Source organism: Octopus bimaculoides, chromosome 4 (assembly GCF_046866305.1).
Source record: "Octopus bimaculoides isolate indiv1 chromosome 4, ASM4686630v1, whole genome shotgun sequence".
Classification (NCBI taxonomy): Eukaryota; Metazoa; Mollusca; class Cephalopoda; order Octopoda; family Octopodidae; genus Octopus; species Octopus bimaculoides.
In genome coordinates, this window is record NC_142931.1 from 81,947,835 (window position 1) to 81,963,569 (window position 15,735).

Here is a 15,735-nt window from a genome sequence, read left to right on the forward strand (position 1 = left end):
GGCCAAACGATTGCATAAAAGCTCCCTTGACCACTGCAAAATTCTAATACAGAAAAAGATGGCACTAAAATGGTCGTAAGTAGAAAATATGTATAAAATATTCAAGTTGTCTATTATTTGATAACTCTTGTTAGTTCAGCAATGATCTTAGACAGTAACTGCAGTACATCAACCCTTTCGTTACCAAACCGCCCAAAGCCGCCCGAAAAAAATTTTGGTTCATGTGACCAAGCCGCCTAAAACCGCCCGTAATCACCTATTCATATTTAAATGAGAATATCCGAGCAAATCTCGTTAGCACATTCGTGAAAACTCGTGATTATTTGTGTAAACAGTTCAGCTATAGTTTTGTACGACGATCGACGTGTTTTTTTAATTTTGTGAATTTTGGGAGATTTTTTTCCAAATTTGTTCCTGTTGTGTTTTCAAAATTTGTAATCCTGACAAAAAAAATGGATACGAATTTTATTCTGTCAAGCAGCGAGTCAGAATTCGAAGGATTTTCCACTGAAGACCTTGATAAATCTAACCGAAAAAAAAAAAGCACGTGGTATTTGATAATAAATCTGAGGTTTCATTTTCCGAAAATGAAAGCAGTGAATCCCAGAGCTCCGATGATAGCGATAAAGAGAATGAATTAGTACCTGAATGAAGTGAAAATTTAAAAACTCCTTCTTTCAGTGATTTTTCTGAAGAAACTGGACCAAGTCACAGTCTTACCCAAAAGAGTAAAGCTTTAGACTATTTCTTTTTGCTTTTTCCGATGTACCTATTTGAATTGATTACGGCGGAAACAAACCGTTACGCTGAATGTAAACAAAGCGTAAAAAAGGATAGTTTGTGGCTTCCCACAAACTTGAATGAAATTAAAGCATATTTTGCCATAAATATTATCATGGGCATTAGAAAGTTACCTAGAATAACAAATTACTGGAGTAGTGATGAACCCTTTGAAGACGAATATGTCTCAAGTATAATGACGAGGATACGGTTTTTAAAATTGACATAATATCTACATGTAAGAGACACGAGCAGTACACCAGTACGTGGATAACCAGACTTTGATCCCTTATTTAAAATAAAACCCCTCATTGACTGTGTTCAAAACACATATAAAACAGTTTATAGATGAGGATATGGTGGGCTATAAAGGCCGAGTGCGTTTTCCACAGTATATGCCAGGAAAGCCCACAAAATGGGGGATCAAAGTTTGGAAGATTTGTGAATCAAATACTGGGTACTGCTCTGGATTTTAATTTTATACTGGCAAAAGAGACTAATGAATCCAGTAATGTGCACAACTCTTCTATAATAATATTTTGTTGTATACCCAATTGAATATTAGCTAATAACCCATTTTCTATAGCGATGTTTGAACAAAAATTTAAATAATTTTATATTTTGTTGAATTTACCTGTAATTAGAGTCACTTTGTGACAAAAATTTTGGTATAGAATTGGTTGAGAACCTTTCGTTAAATTATCTTCCAAAAATCACATTAATATGTTGATAAATAAAAAAAGTTAGAGTTGTTTAATGAAACCAGACTAAATTTATGATTATGTTAGAAATTAATTGAAACACATAAGGGGTGTATTTTGGTTAGAAATATGGTAACGAAAGGGTCAAATGGATGATCATATAAAAATAAATAATTTTTTTCTGTTATTAGCACCAGGCCTACAATTTGGAAGGAGGGGGCTAATCAATCACCTCAACCCCAGTGCTTGAATGATATTTATTTTATTGACCCTGAAAAGATGAAAGGCAAAGTCAGTCTCAGCGGAATGTTAAGCCAGAAGAAATACCACAATGCATTTTGTCCGATGTGAAACTGAGGAATAATAATAATTGATGATGATGATAATAATAATAATAATAACAGCAATAATAATAATAATAATAATAATAATACTTTTTACAATAAGCACCAGGCCTGAAATTTTGATGAGAGAGCTAACTGATTACATCAACCCCAGTGCTCGACTGGTACATATTTTATCAAGAGTGAAAGGGTGAAAGGTAAAGCTAACCATAGCAGAATTTGAACTCAGAATGTAAAGAGCCAGAAGAAATGCTGTTAAGTATTTTGTCCAACACACAAACAATTCTGATTTAAAAAAAAAAAAAAAAATCCAGGAAACTTTAGAGTGTGTGTGTGATGGGGGTGATGATCTAATACAATCAACCCCAGTACGTGACAAGTACTTCAATTTATCTCCTCTGGAAGGATGAAAGGCAAAGTAAACACAGGTGGGATCTGAACTCAGAATATAAAGACCTGATACATATACTGTGAGGCATTATTCTTCGACGCTTCTATGATTCTACCAAGCTATCAAAAGCCACTAATTCTAAGGTGAAGAGAGGCTACTGGATTAAATTAACCTAGTATTTGACTGGTACTTTATTTTATTGACTCTAGAAGGATGGTGAAAGGCGAAGTTGGCCTCAGTGGGATTTGAACTCAGATGGTATAGAGCTGGAGCAACTACCACAGGACATTGAATCTGACACACCAACAATCCTGCTAATCCACTGCCCAAAGAACAATGATGATGGCAGTGGGTCAGCAGACTTGTTAGAAGAATGTCAGAAAGAGAAAAATGCCTTGAGGTATTTGTTTCGGTTTGTTACATTCCAAGTTGAAATCTTGCTGGGATCAGCTTTGTCTTTCACCTCTAGGATCAATAAACTAAAATCAACTTGTCAAGTACTGGTGTCAACGACACCAACTAATAGCTTACCCTCAAAATTGCCAGCCTTGTGCCTAAATTAGAAACCATTAATAATAATAATAATGATGATGATAATAATAATAATAATAATGTAGAAAATTTGGTTTGTTGGAATAAGCAGAATGGGCTTAATATTGGCAAGATATGTCCAAACATTCAAGTATTGAAAGAAATATTTTGAATAACAGGAGATCATTTACAAAAATAAAGCCAAACAAAAATTCACTTAAAATATATAAAAGGTTAAATAGAAAATCCAAATAAACCCATACAGTTTATATATTTTTTATTTTTTTCCACCCCACTTTCATATTCACAATAATCTCATTATGAATTAGCTAGTTTTGCTGACTTTCAATAACAAAGTAATTGATTTTCCTGAATAAACAAAATACTATTATTCATTCATAACAACAAAACTATGTAAATGTCACTTCTAACAAAAATTTATCAAAAAGTTTTCAGACAGGAATAGAGCAAAACTTAGTCAGCTGGAAAATAAATTGTATGGCAAAAGGAGTACCAAAAGTATCGAATAAAATAATTTTCTTACCATAAGTGAAGCACCTAAATTCTATTCATAAATGTTTGAAGTTCAAAAAGCCAATGTGCAAGAATAAACTGGTTATTTACTTCAAGGATGGTTAAGAGAAAATGCAGAAGAAGCAAGTCAGCATCATCGGAGTGAAAAGAAGATGCTGCCTGTAAGAGGAGAAATCTTGAAGTAACGCTAGCGATAGGTAAGTCAGAAGAAAACAAACAGTCTAATATGTAATGTCAGGAAATAAACTGTGTGTAAGCAAATGGTTGGGCAGTGTTGTGGATAAAATGAGATAATCTGATTGATAAGAAAAGCTGATCAGTGATTAAGTGGAATATGCAACAACTACAATAACAAGAAACAAATCTTATAGTAAATCTAGAGTCGATATAAAAAAGAATAATAATAATAATAATAATATGAAATGACATCTCGATTGTTTCTTACTGCTCATGCTCAAAAGAAAAAAAGATTTTAAAAATCACGACAAGATCAAGGATTAAGGAGATATGACATTTTTGTCATTATAGGATTATATGGGGAAGATATATGGCAAGTTTTCTTATATGAGATTATATAAGAATATAAGTTGTATGAAGAGAATAAGAGAGATGAAGTCAGAGGCATAGAAAGATGAAGAAGAAAAAAAAAAGTAAAATAAATAAAATGAAATGAAACTTATAAAAATTGTTTCTAATTTTTTTTTTTTAACTAGTACACTATAAATAAAAAATATGTAATTACAATAATCCCACTTTCCCTGTCTCTTCTTCCATACACCCTTGCAAAATCATACCCACCACTACTACCCCTACTAGAGGTGCCACCTGGATAAAGGTTAAAAAGTAAAGTTACCTTCTTGAGTCATACTAACTCACAAGGGCTGGTTTCCTGGTTTTATGGCATATATGTTCCTCACCAGGACAGGACGCCAGTCCCTCACAGGATAACTCATTCTTGACATCTGAGTGGATTGGAGCAAGGTGAAATGAAGTGTTTTGCTCAAGAACACAGCATGTTGCTCCGTTGAGGAATCGAAACCACAATCTTACGATCATAAGTCCAACATCCTAACCACTAAGCCATGTACCTCCACCTGGATACCACATCACCAATATCTATCTCTTTGGAGATACCACCAATTCATTCTAACTCTCTCTCATAAATGCGAGTAGTCATGTAGCTTCTTTACAACAAGAACCTGCTTACCCCATTCTCTTCTTTCATACTTTAGCCTGCATCTAACATAAAGATGCAGCAACCCATCTCTTGGGGTTTGTAGACTTGCAAGCTGCATAGTGATGTCAAGTGTTGATGGCATGAAAAAAGCACTCAGTACATGCTATAAAGTGGTTGGTGCTAGGAGGGGCATTCAACCATAGGAACCATCTCAAAACAGACATTCGAGGATAATGCAGTCCTCGGACTCTTTGGATCCTCATCAAACCATCCAACCCATGCTGGCATGGAACATGGACATTAAATGATGATGATGATGACGATGATGAATCAACTGCTTCTGGTTCTAATAAAAATATTGGCAATGAAAGAAATTGCAGAAATATTCAAAGTACACAGTTAAAAAAGAAGACAAAATACATTAAACAAAATTCAACCTTCAAAGTAATGTCAAAGGAGTGATAGCTAAAATGTTTAAATGTTAAGAAGTAAGAAAATAGTTTTATAAGTACATATAACATTAATTACATACTATGAATATTATCATTATTATTGTATAGCTTCTGGATATAACTAGTTTAAAACATTCTAGGATAGGGTTGGTAGTTATTTATAAATAGCTAACAACATAAGCAACATGTGAATATGACTTAGAGTTTTATTAACTTCTGCCTACTTATAACATGCATTCACACACATTTTCTCTCTCTCTCTCATACATATAAATGAAGAAGTAAAAGGTATAAAGTCTCTACAGATCATCAAAAATATTTTAAATGGTTGAAAACAAGGCAATTTCATGAGAAATTCACTATGTGGGTCTACTGCACAGCACCTTGAGTAATTCTTCTACCAGAGCCCACAAGATGACTTTAGAATATGGAAACAATAAAGAAGCCCATGATATATATGTGTGTCTGTGTGTATGCAAGCAATAAAGTTAGTATGCTTTGCTGGATGTGTAATGTCAGTGTGCATGTATGACAGAGTGTAAGCATCTTGAGAGAAAAGTTGGACATAAGAGGCATCAGATGTGGTGTGCATGAGAGACAACTGTGCTGGTATGGCCATGTGGTGCGAATGGATGAGGACAGCTGTGTAAAAAAGTGCCAATCTCTAACTGTGGAGGGAACCTATGGAAGAGGTAGATCCCAGAAGATATGGGACGAGGTGGTGATGTATGATCTTCTAACGTTGGGCCTCATGGAGGCGATGACAAATGACCAAGACCTTTGGTGATATGCTATGCTCAAGAAAACTCGTCAAGCCAAGTGAATTCATAGCCGTGGCCGATGTCAGTGTCATGTAAAAAGCACCCATTACACTCTTTGAGTGGTTGGTGTTAGAAAGGGCATCCAGCTGTAGAAACCATGGAACCTGGTGCAGCTCTCCAGCTTACCAGTTCCAGTCAAACCGCTTAACCCATGCCAGCATGGAAAGCAGACACTAAACGATGATGAGGATAATATATACATACGTTGTTATTAATTATTGAGCAGACTCATGACCAAAGATTTTCCAGGCATGAACATATCTTCAATATCAAGCATATAGATATATAGGATTATATTGTGTCGTGCTTTTAAGGCAATACTTTTGTGTGTAATTTGAAAGTGGGGTTGTGTATGTGTATGTATGTATGTATGTATGTGCTTAATCAAAATGTGCTGATAATACATAAATGATAGAACTGAAAAGACCAGTGCTCTCTGGATAAACATTCCTCTGTCACATTTTGCCTTCAGAAATCCTGTAAACAAGTGATCAGTCCATAATAAACTTGTGACCAATGATACAACTGTCCAGGCTATGTATGACATAATAGAAATTATCAAATGAAATGAAAAAAAAATAATAAATTAAACTTTTTTTTTTTTTTAATGAATCTACACCAAGAAGGCACATTTTCCTTTTCTAAATTTCAAAATTCTCTCAAAACAAAAACCTAATTAACATTTCCTTGTTTTTCCTTTACTCCATCAATTTTACTATATTGAAAGTTATAAATTTTCTGATGTGCATATTGAAGTTGAAATTGGAAGAGAGTAAATTCCCTCAAAAATGCCTTCAGCAGAGTCTATTTATTCTGTTGCAAGCATTGGAATTAGATTTACTAATAATATCTTGATACGTTGATTCCTACCATAGCACCCCTACAAATTGTGGCTTCTTCCAACTCTTTTCCCTCCCTCTCACCATCACCACACATAGAAGCCCTGCAAAAGGTCATGAGCACTGGTTGCCCTTCCGTTTAAAACCATTAAAAAAATATCCTCTTACACCAATTGCATATATATTGCATAACACAGAGATGTGGCGGAAGCCTCAATGTGATTGTTTGACCTGCTAAAAATAGAAGCTAAATCTTTCAATCACACACACCAACACTGCTTTAAAAGATTTAGTTACATCCCTTTACATTCTGAGTTCAAAAGCTACTGAATCCAGATTAACATAAAAGTTATAGAGTGAATAATTCTGATATAGCTAAAGAAATTTCTTCATTTTGATACTGTTAGTACTAGTGATATTTTTTTATGGGGGTGTAAAAATTATGCAATTACAAGAAAATAGAGAATATTTTTAAAAATCAATTTATTGAAAGTGGATCATGCTTCTTCAGAACATATCTTGAATGAATGAAATCAAATCAAAAAAGAATTGCTTAATTATACATAATTTTAAAGGCGGTGCTCTAGCATGGCCGCAGTCAAAATGATTGAAACAAGTAAAAGAGTAATGGTTTGATTGCAGTTAAAATTATTAATTTTATCAACACCAATCTTCTTGAAACCATTACTATTAAGTAATGTGCTCGAATTTTCAATTCAAATAAGTACACATTTGTCAAGTTGAAAGTTTACATCATTAAACCTCGCATAAGTTTTGCTAATTTTGAAAATTAAAATACAATGATGGAACATATTCTTGTTAGACATATATGACCGCTAGTGTTTGAGCGAGCTTCTACTTGGTTCCTCTACTTATTAGAAATAGCAGCCAAATCTCCCTCAGATCATACTTCATTGTCTTAAATGAAATGGGATACCATTTTTCCATATATGAAAAAACTGCATTGTCAAGGTGAAAATAATTTTGATTATAAGTCGGTGCCAGCGCCACATAAAAGCCCGTAGTACACTCTGCAAAGTGGTTGGCATTAGGAAGGGATGCCCTTCCCAGCATGGCCCCAGTCTAATGACTGAAACAAGTAAAAGATGAGAGATCTAGGATTAGACTGTCCAATGTGTCTTTCTTTTTAAAAGATAGTAAGTAGTGTCTGATTTAAGGTAAATTTGGCTGCTGTTTCTAATAGGCTGAGAGAAATGTAGAGGCTCTCTTATCACTTTGTTTTTACATTCGTGTCCTGATATAAGACTTCAATTTATTTTCCTGAAAATTATTCATCACTGAAATATAGGTAACTGAGTGGTGTTAACACCACTAACATCAAAGTCATACAAAATACCATAATTTAAAGAACTAAACTAGCCAAAATTTCACATCCATCCAGGTTTCCATTTTCTGACCAACTTCAATAGGATAGCTTTAGCTGGAGAAGTGGTTTTCACTTACAGCTGGAAGCCCTATCTGTTGAGAACTACTTAACCATACAATAGGCATTTGACATGCTCTCAAGTCAAGCAAACTGAGACAAGAAGATTTGACCAAGAGCATAACATAACAACTGTAATAAGGTTTAGCTTGGATAAAGTGACTCCTCTGGTAATGATTACAACAGGTTTATGATCAAAGACATTTCAGCCATGATCATCCAACCTTTTTTTCTTGCTTGTTTGTTTCAGATATAATATAACCAGATCTACATTATGTAATGTGTCCTTCCTCTTTTAAGATGGCAGATTATGACTCAAGGGATATTTGGCTGTTATTTCTACCTAGTAGGTCATGTGGACATACAGAACCTTCCTTGTAAGCTTGTGTGTTCTAATTTAAAGTGATATAGTGTGTATATAGCATGGCCAACATCAGGCTTGAGCACCAGCACTGCTGTAATGCAATAGAAAGATGAACAAAAGATGATTGAAAAGAGACAAGAGAACCCAGCACATGAGTGACTAGCTCCATCATTAAGGTACACAAATGGTGTTTACATACATACCAATTAATAACACATGCTAGCATCAGTTGCTGAGATAAACTGCATAATTAAGTCATAGGAGAGATAGGGAAACTTGTCTACCCTTACACTTTGTGGCATACATTTGAGAGGAGATATCTAGCCAGTTACAGATACAAAAAAGCCTAAAAGTAGTAACACTCTTTCTTCTCTAGTGGCCTAATGTATAACAATGTTACTACACTCTTCTTTTAAAAATGAAGGTGGCAAATTTGAATACAATCCAGTTCCATATTATGTACACATCAAAATGTGTAGATATAAATATTAAAGCAATTTTCATCTCTTAAAGATGAGGCTAATATAATTATAATCATGTAAAAATGTCTGATTTGAAGTCTATTGTATCTAATCGTATCACATTATGTTAGCAGGTAAAATTAGTTATTAAATCTTAAATGACAAAACAGTTACCCCAGATTTCTGATGTCTATCAAATATAAATATATGGATCAATGAAATAGCAATAACTTTTGATCATTGTCTTTGAGTAAAACAATGAACCAGAGCTTATTAGATAAAAATCAGGAAGTAAAGCTAACAACAAATTATCAATTATCAAATGATGCAGTGATACTGCATCTACAATAAACAGAACTTCCAAACTGCAATAAAAGTTTAAGTTACATATACTGCATAGCTGTTGTGTAGAAGGTGCAGACATGGCTGTGTGGTTTAGAAGCTCACTTTGCAACCACATGGTTTCAGGTTCATTCAACAATGGCCCTAGGCCACCTACTATTTGACACCTGGTGTTGGTTTGTTAATGCCCCCATAACCTAGTACATTGGCAAAAGAGACCAACAGAAAAATTACCAGACTAACAAAAAGTAAGTACTAAAGTTGATTTGTTCAACTAAACCCTTCAAGACAAAGAGCCAGCATGGTTGCAATCCAATGATTGAAACAAGTGAAATAAAGGTGATAAAAACTAAATACTCAAATAGTGTTAGTGTGAATGAAGAATAGAAGACTGGAGTACAGATGAGCTGTGAGGAAAACTGGGTATAAAGAATCAGTTGTATTAAGTAGAGAGGGGACTGTCCTTGTATTCTTGTGAGGTCTCTCATGAGTGTTATTGGTTACATAATCCAGTAAAACCTACTGCATGGTTGGGTTGTCAGCAACTAACCCAGCACACCGTTCTAGGTTTACCTGGTGAGGAAGGTTGCTAGAAACCCAGCAGGACTAAAAACAAGACCTGTCAAAAGGACAGATGAACATGGTGTAGGTTCAACAACTATCTAACAATAGCACAGACACTCAAAAATTCTGGGTTGGTGTCCAAAGTGCTGAAAGACCACTGAGAGTGAGGTACCCCTTAGTTTTTGTCAAAGCACATCCCTAGAACCTGCTTCAAACTCAGGCTATGTCTGTTCCAATAATCAGTAGTAACTTCATCTGTGAATCCTCTACGATGGTCAACGAGATAAGCTGTTACAGATCACACTATCCTGAAGTGTGTATGCATGTGATTAGGGACCACATGTATTCCTACCGAAACCCCAAACACAATATGATGGTCAGAGCCAGCTCAACTCACCCTGAGTGAATACTGCCACAAGTACAAGTAAGGAAGTACTGTCTATATATGGACATATGATCGATATGGAGGTGGACAGTTGAGGTCTTCAACCGCTTCTGTATTCATCATCTTATCTGACTGCTTATCTCAGACTGTGTTTCAAACTGACAACTTTACAGTCACTATGGTCTCTTAGCTCTAGAGGGAACTCTTCTGATGAGGAGACTATGGTAGTTTGGTCATGCATTGCAGCATTCCCATGATGAATTCATCTGGAAGGCGATAACACCAGATCCTCCCCCAGGTTGGCATAAACGGAGAGGTGGTCAGCTGAAGATGTGACTCACAACAGTCAAAGCAGATATGGAGCTCCTTTCCAGCCATCAAGACTTAGGTATTCATCACTGGAACAGCCTCAACACGCTACAGAATCAGCCCCCAAGAGATATGTGTGGACCACCTTGATCTGCAATGCAGTGAAATCAATAGGAGTCAACTTAACCCCTTCCCACCCCAGGTGAATACCATTACAAGACAAGCCAAAGGAAGAATAGTTGAGTAAGTAGAGAAAGCTGATCATAGAATATTGAAGTGAAATAACAAGGAAAAGCTTCAACCGGTGAGATGCCTTGCTGGAAAAACCTTGTGCAGCTCAGCTTAGAAAAAACGACAGAAAGAAGTGATGATGATGATGATGGTGGTGACTAGCAGCAAGAGTTTAAACACACTCAACTCATATTTCCACCAAGTCAATAAGCATTTGTCTAAATCTGAAAGTTACAAAGTGTAATACACTAAAAACTACTAAATTTAATGTTAAGCTTATTAAATGTTGCTTTGCATCACAAAATACTAAACATAAGAGAAAACAAATACATAAAAATAACTTAAGTAGGTATTAACAGGAGGATGAATGATAGAGAGAGTTTAAGCTTATCTAACAAACTCTTACATGCATTTTAGGAGGGTAATAATAGTAAATCTGTCTGAAAAGTACCATAAAGTGTGAATTCAATATTACTACATTATAGATGGATGGACACAAGTTTAAATCAGGGGTATAAAAAAAAGTGTACTCAATACTAAAACTAGAGTCATATAATTTAATGGAAGCTACAAATTCTTACATTATATATAACATCATTGTTTTAATGTCCGCTTCTCTATGCTTGCATGGATCAGATGGAATTTATCGAAACAGATTTTTCTATGGCCAGATGCCCTTCCTATCACCAACTCTTATCTGCCTCTGAGTAAGGTGATATTTCCCCATGGTCAGGCATGTGTTTTATGGAAGACTAGCAACAGACAACATTGCTTGTGTGACAATGATACACATTTACAACCACCACATAATGTCTAAACAAGGATGCACACACATATACATACATACATACAATGGGCTTCTTTCAGTTTCCACCTACAGGTGACAAGTCAAAATGATAGGGAAGCAAGCTTCTTAACCACAGTCACATCTGCACTTACACACACACACACACATATGTATTGATGTGTATGTATATGTGTGTGTGTGTGTAAAGTCAGACAGCCTGCATTGTTCAATAAATGACTCTCTTTCAAAATGGTAGTCCTAGTTTGGCTGTTGAACTATGTGACACACTTAGAAGGTATATAGATTCAGCAGAAGGCCAGAGGATAACTCAGAAATATTATTCAATTATGGAATTATGATATTGGTTTCTTACTCATGCAGGAAACTTAATACAGTGGTAGAACAGATGTAGTCAGTTGATTTGGATATAAGAAATACTTACTGCCTACCTTCGTAGAGGTCACTTGTAAAATCTACAAGAATATGGACAAACCAATAAGGGAAGCTCTCCCTGTTTACTCTCTGCTCTCAAATCACACCCCACTGCTAACTTAAAAAAGCCAAGTCTTTCTCCCAGCCAAGCCTCCCTCCCCTCAAATCATACTCTAAGGGCTTAGACCAGTGGTTCCCAAAGTGGACAGTATTGGTTCCCCACCACCCAAGTGTTGGCGAAAAGATGAGAGGGGGGGGGGGCATTGAAGAAAAGTGGGGTGATACTGGGGTAGCCAAAAAAGGGCAATAGATGTAAAAACAACAAAATAATGGGTTAATTGGATTAAATATTTTAGTTGTGAAATACAGTTGTTTTGAATTTACTGCAGAAAGTAGTCTATGTTTGTGGTGGTGAATGGTGGGGTCCACTAGGAATGTGGCCCGGGTGCCAAGGAGGTGGCAGCCTGAAAAAGTTTAGGGACCACTGGCTTAGACAATAATGTGGACCAGGTTACTCAATGTGTGAAAACAAGATCGGATGCTGATGATTGGAATGTTTCATCTGATTTGTTAGAAGCTGCAGTTATATCACTCTCAAATTATATGCTACAATTTTCAGATAGGATGCAATGGTTAATGTAGTACTATATGTTTGAAAAAGAAAAAAACAGATGGGATTGTCATAGATGGAGTCCTCCTGATCACAGACTTGCTCAATTAGGATTGACATAGTACTAAATAACAATAACCATAGTATGTCAAGATGTGAAGTATAATCCTTAACTAACAGCGGGTGGTGTACAGTACCTGCAGATTTGTTGATTGCATGTAGTCTTACCTATGTACTATAGGGCTGCTTAATCAGAGCTGACTTGAGGCTGTACAATAACAATTGGAAGGATAGAATTCAAAGTTGACCTTCAAAATACCAACACCTGACAATAAAATTAGGTTATGTGCTCAACCTGTGAGTAGTTTGTCTTCCAATAATATAATACTCATTATAAACTGAATAGAAAGTGACAGCAAAAAAAAAAAGAAAAACAACACAAAGGCTTAAATTTAAGGAATAGTTAGATGGGCTTATGAAAACAAAAAATGTAAAGGCTAAGAAAAATGAAATACTGATATGATATAATCACCCAACTAGAGCAGTTTTAAGAAAAATCCTTCAACAATGACCTACTTATTTCTGTTAAGAATAATAAACATAATTTAGCAAAGATTTTAAATAATGTTACAAGAAAGCTGTTCAACAGATCTTTCCTAGTGGTCAGTATTCAGTGTTTAGACTACGTGAGTTATGTTCCATCATGTACATATAAGATTGGCCTCTAATTCATCTAAATTTACTCACCTCTATCTCAATTCTACACAAAGCTACACCATTTTATCTGTCTTTCTCTAAATGATGCAAAGCCTTGAAACATCAATATAAACACAATAGCAAATGATTTGAGCCAACGAGGAAGCATCTACACATGGTCCTCAATCCTACTAGAAATTTTCAAATCACGCACTACTGCCTAAAAAAAAACCATGCTAGATAATGTAGACCCAAATTTAGAAATAATACATTTCTAAATCTCCCTGAGAGATTCATGTAGTAGTGATGCGATGAAGTAGTTGTATGCTGTCAACTTAATGTGACAGTCCCCTGAAGGGAATAATACTACTGTTGGCTAGACCTAGGAAGCTGCACCGCTTCCTGTCGGCCTTGACATATTTCCTGTGTCCTTATGTTTACAAGGTGCTTGTTTCCCCCCTTGTAAACATAAGGACACAGGAAATGTGTCAAGGCTGACAGGAAGCGGTGCAGCTTCCTAGGTCTAACCAATAGTAGTATTATTCCCTTCAGGGGACTATCACATTAAGTTGACAGCATACAACTACTTTAATGTAGGCCCAGTTTTCATGCATAAAGGGCAAGGTCACAGCTGGATTTTATTTTAATAATAGATTTGCAAGATCAGAGTTAACTTGAGATTAAAGAACAAGAGAAGCTTCAAAGTTTCAGATGTTTGGCTATACAAGGGTACAAACCAGTTGGTCCATAAAAATAGACTAAAGGTCTGCACCACAACCATTTTTTAACTTATGATTCCTGTTTTATTTGATTCCTTTGATTTTTGTTTTATTCAGGTAGATCCCCATGATCATTCAATGTTTTAAAAAATCCTGTTATATTTATATAATAGAATATTATTATTAAGAATTGTATAAAGAACTGTTGAATTATTTTATATATTGTAGAAGTATAACCAGTTTACTGCACATAAGTTTTTAACAACAAAATCTTCTGAGTATCCCTTAAAGTTTAGATGATATGCTAAGATTAAGTACAAAGTACTTTTCTTCTCAACATATGACATAAAAGGACTAAACTGAAATGATACTAAACCACCTGAGACTGCTCCTGATTCAATGATATAAACTTCCTCAAGTGGTTTAAAATTAAAACCTTCCATCAAAATTTGTTATTAAATTATGTCTCAAACATCAGATTAGTAATGCCAGTTATTTTATCAGATTCTACAACTGAAACAAAGGTAGTGTATTTCAAACAGAAATGTCACAATGAAGGGGTTAAAATACATCTCTGTAAATCAGTGGTTCACTAGACATGCACTGCAAGAGATATCTTCCTAAATCAGTGGTTCACTAGACATGCACTGTAAGAGATATCTAACTTTTTTATTAGAAAATTCACAGTAAGCCGTGAGCACCCTGAAATATGCTATTGAAAATTTTGCTATGCTATGCACTGTCATCATTAATAAAAACAATGTAAACATAGGCGCAGGAGTGGCTGTGTGGTAAGTAGCTTGCTTACCAACCACATGGTTCCAGGTTCATTCCCACTGCGTGGCATCTTGGGCAAGTGTCTTCTACTATAGCCTTGGGACCGACCAAAGCCTTGTGAGTGGATTTGGTAGACGGAAACTGAAAGAAGCCTGTTGTATATATGTATATATATATATATATATATGCATGTGTGTGCATATGTTTGTGTCTATGTTTGTCCCCCCCCCCCACAACATCGCTTGACAACCGATGATGGTGTGTTTACGTCCCCGTAACTTAGCAGTTCGGCAAAAGAGACCGATAGAATAAGTACTAGGCTTACAAAGAATAAGTCCTGGGGTCGATTTCCTCGACTAAAAGCGGTGCTCCAGCATGGCCGCAGTCAAATGACTGAAAGAAGTAAAAGAGTAATCATTTTCTACAGTTTTTCTAAATTTTAAATTCAAAAACAGATTTTTAAAAACTTCCACATGAAGTATACTAGTAATTTTTGTTTGCTCTCTCCATGCCACATGTCAAAAATACTGATTTAAACCTTCTGTTATATTGACTGTCCTGAGACTACCTCTGGTTCTATGATAATAGATTAATAAGTAAATAAATAAATCTGCCAGTTTTAAAGTGTTTATCCTGAATTAAAATTGGATATCAAAATTTAATGTAAGAATGTTTTCTTACATTGTATCCCAAACGCCAGTAGAACAATAACAAAGTTAATTAACTAAATCTCTCCAAAATTTTAATTATATTAAAAACAATTAGATATGAGTAGAGAAATATACCATGGTAGGTTTAAACATCAATACTTTAGATGAAGTAGTAATTGAAATTCTTATTTTCCCAAGTTAAAGAATATTTACAGACTGTTCTTTCTCCAACTTAACAAGAAAATAAGCCATGCATAACCATGGAAGGGTAAAAAGTAAACAATTTTAAAAAGTAGACAGCAAAATCTCAGCAGAATAAATATTTATATAGAAACAAGGACAGCTTGAGCAAACAATACTAACATCAGAATTTGTGTATGATATGGGGACTCTT

At 35.2% G+C, this 15,735-nt stretch overlaps 1 protein-coding gene across 9 annotated transcripts in view; it reads right to left on the reverse strand.

Moving 5' to 3' along the window:
* Window positions 1-15,735, reverse strand: part of LOC106880559 (uncharacterized) — a 217,564-nt gene that overhangs the window by 134,883 nt on the left and 66,946 nt on the right. The gene's annotated exons all lie outside the window — the stretch shown is intronic.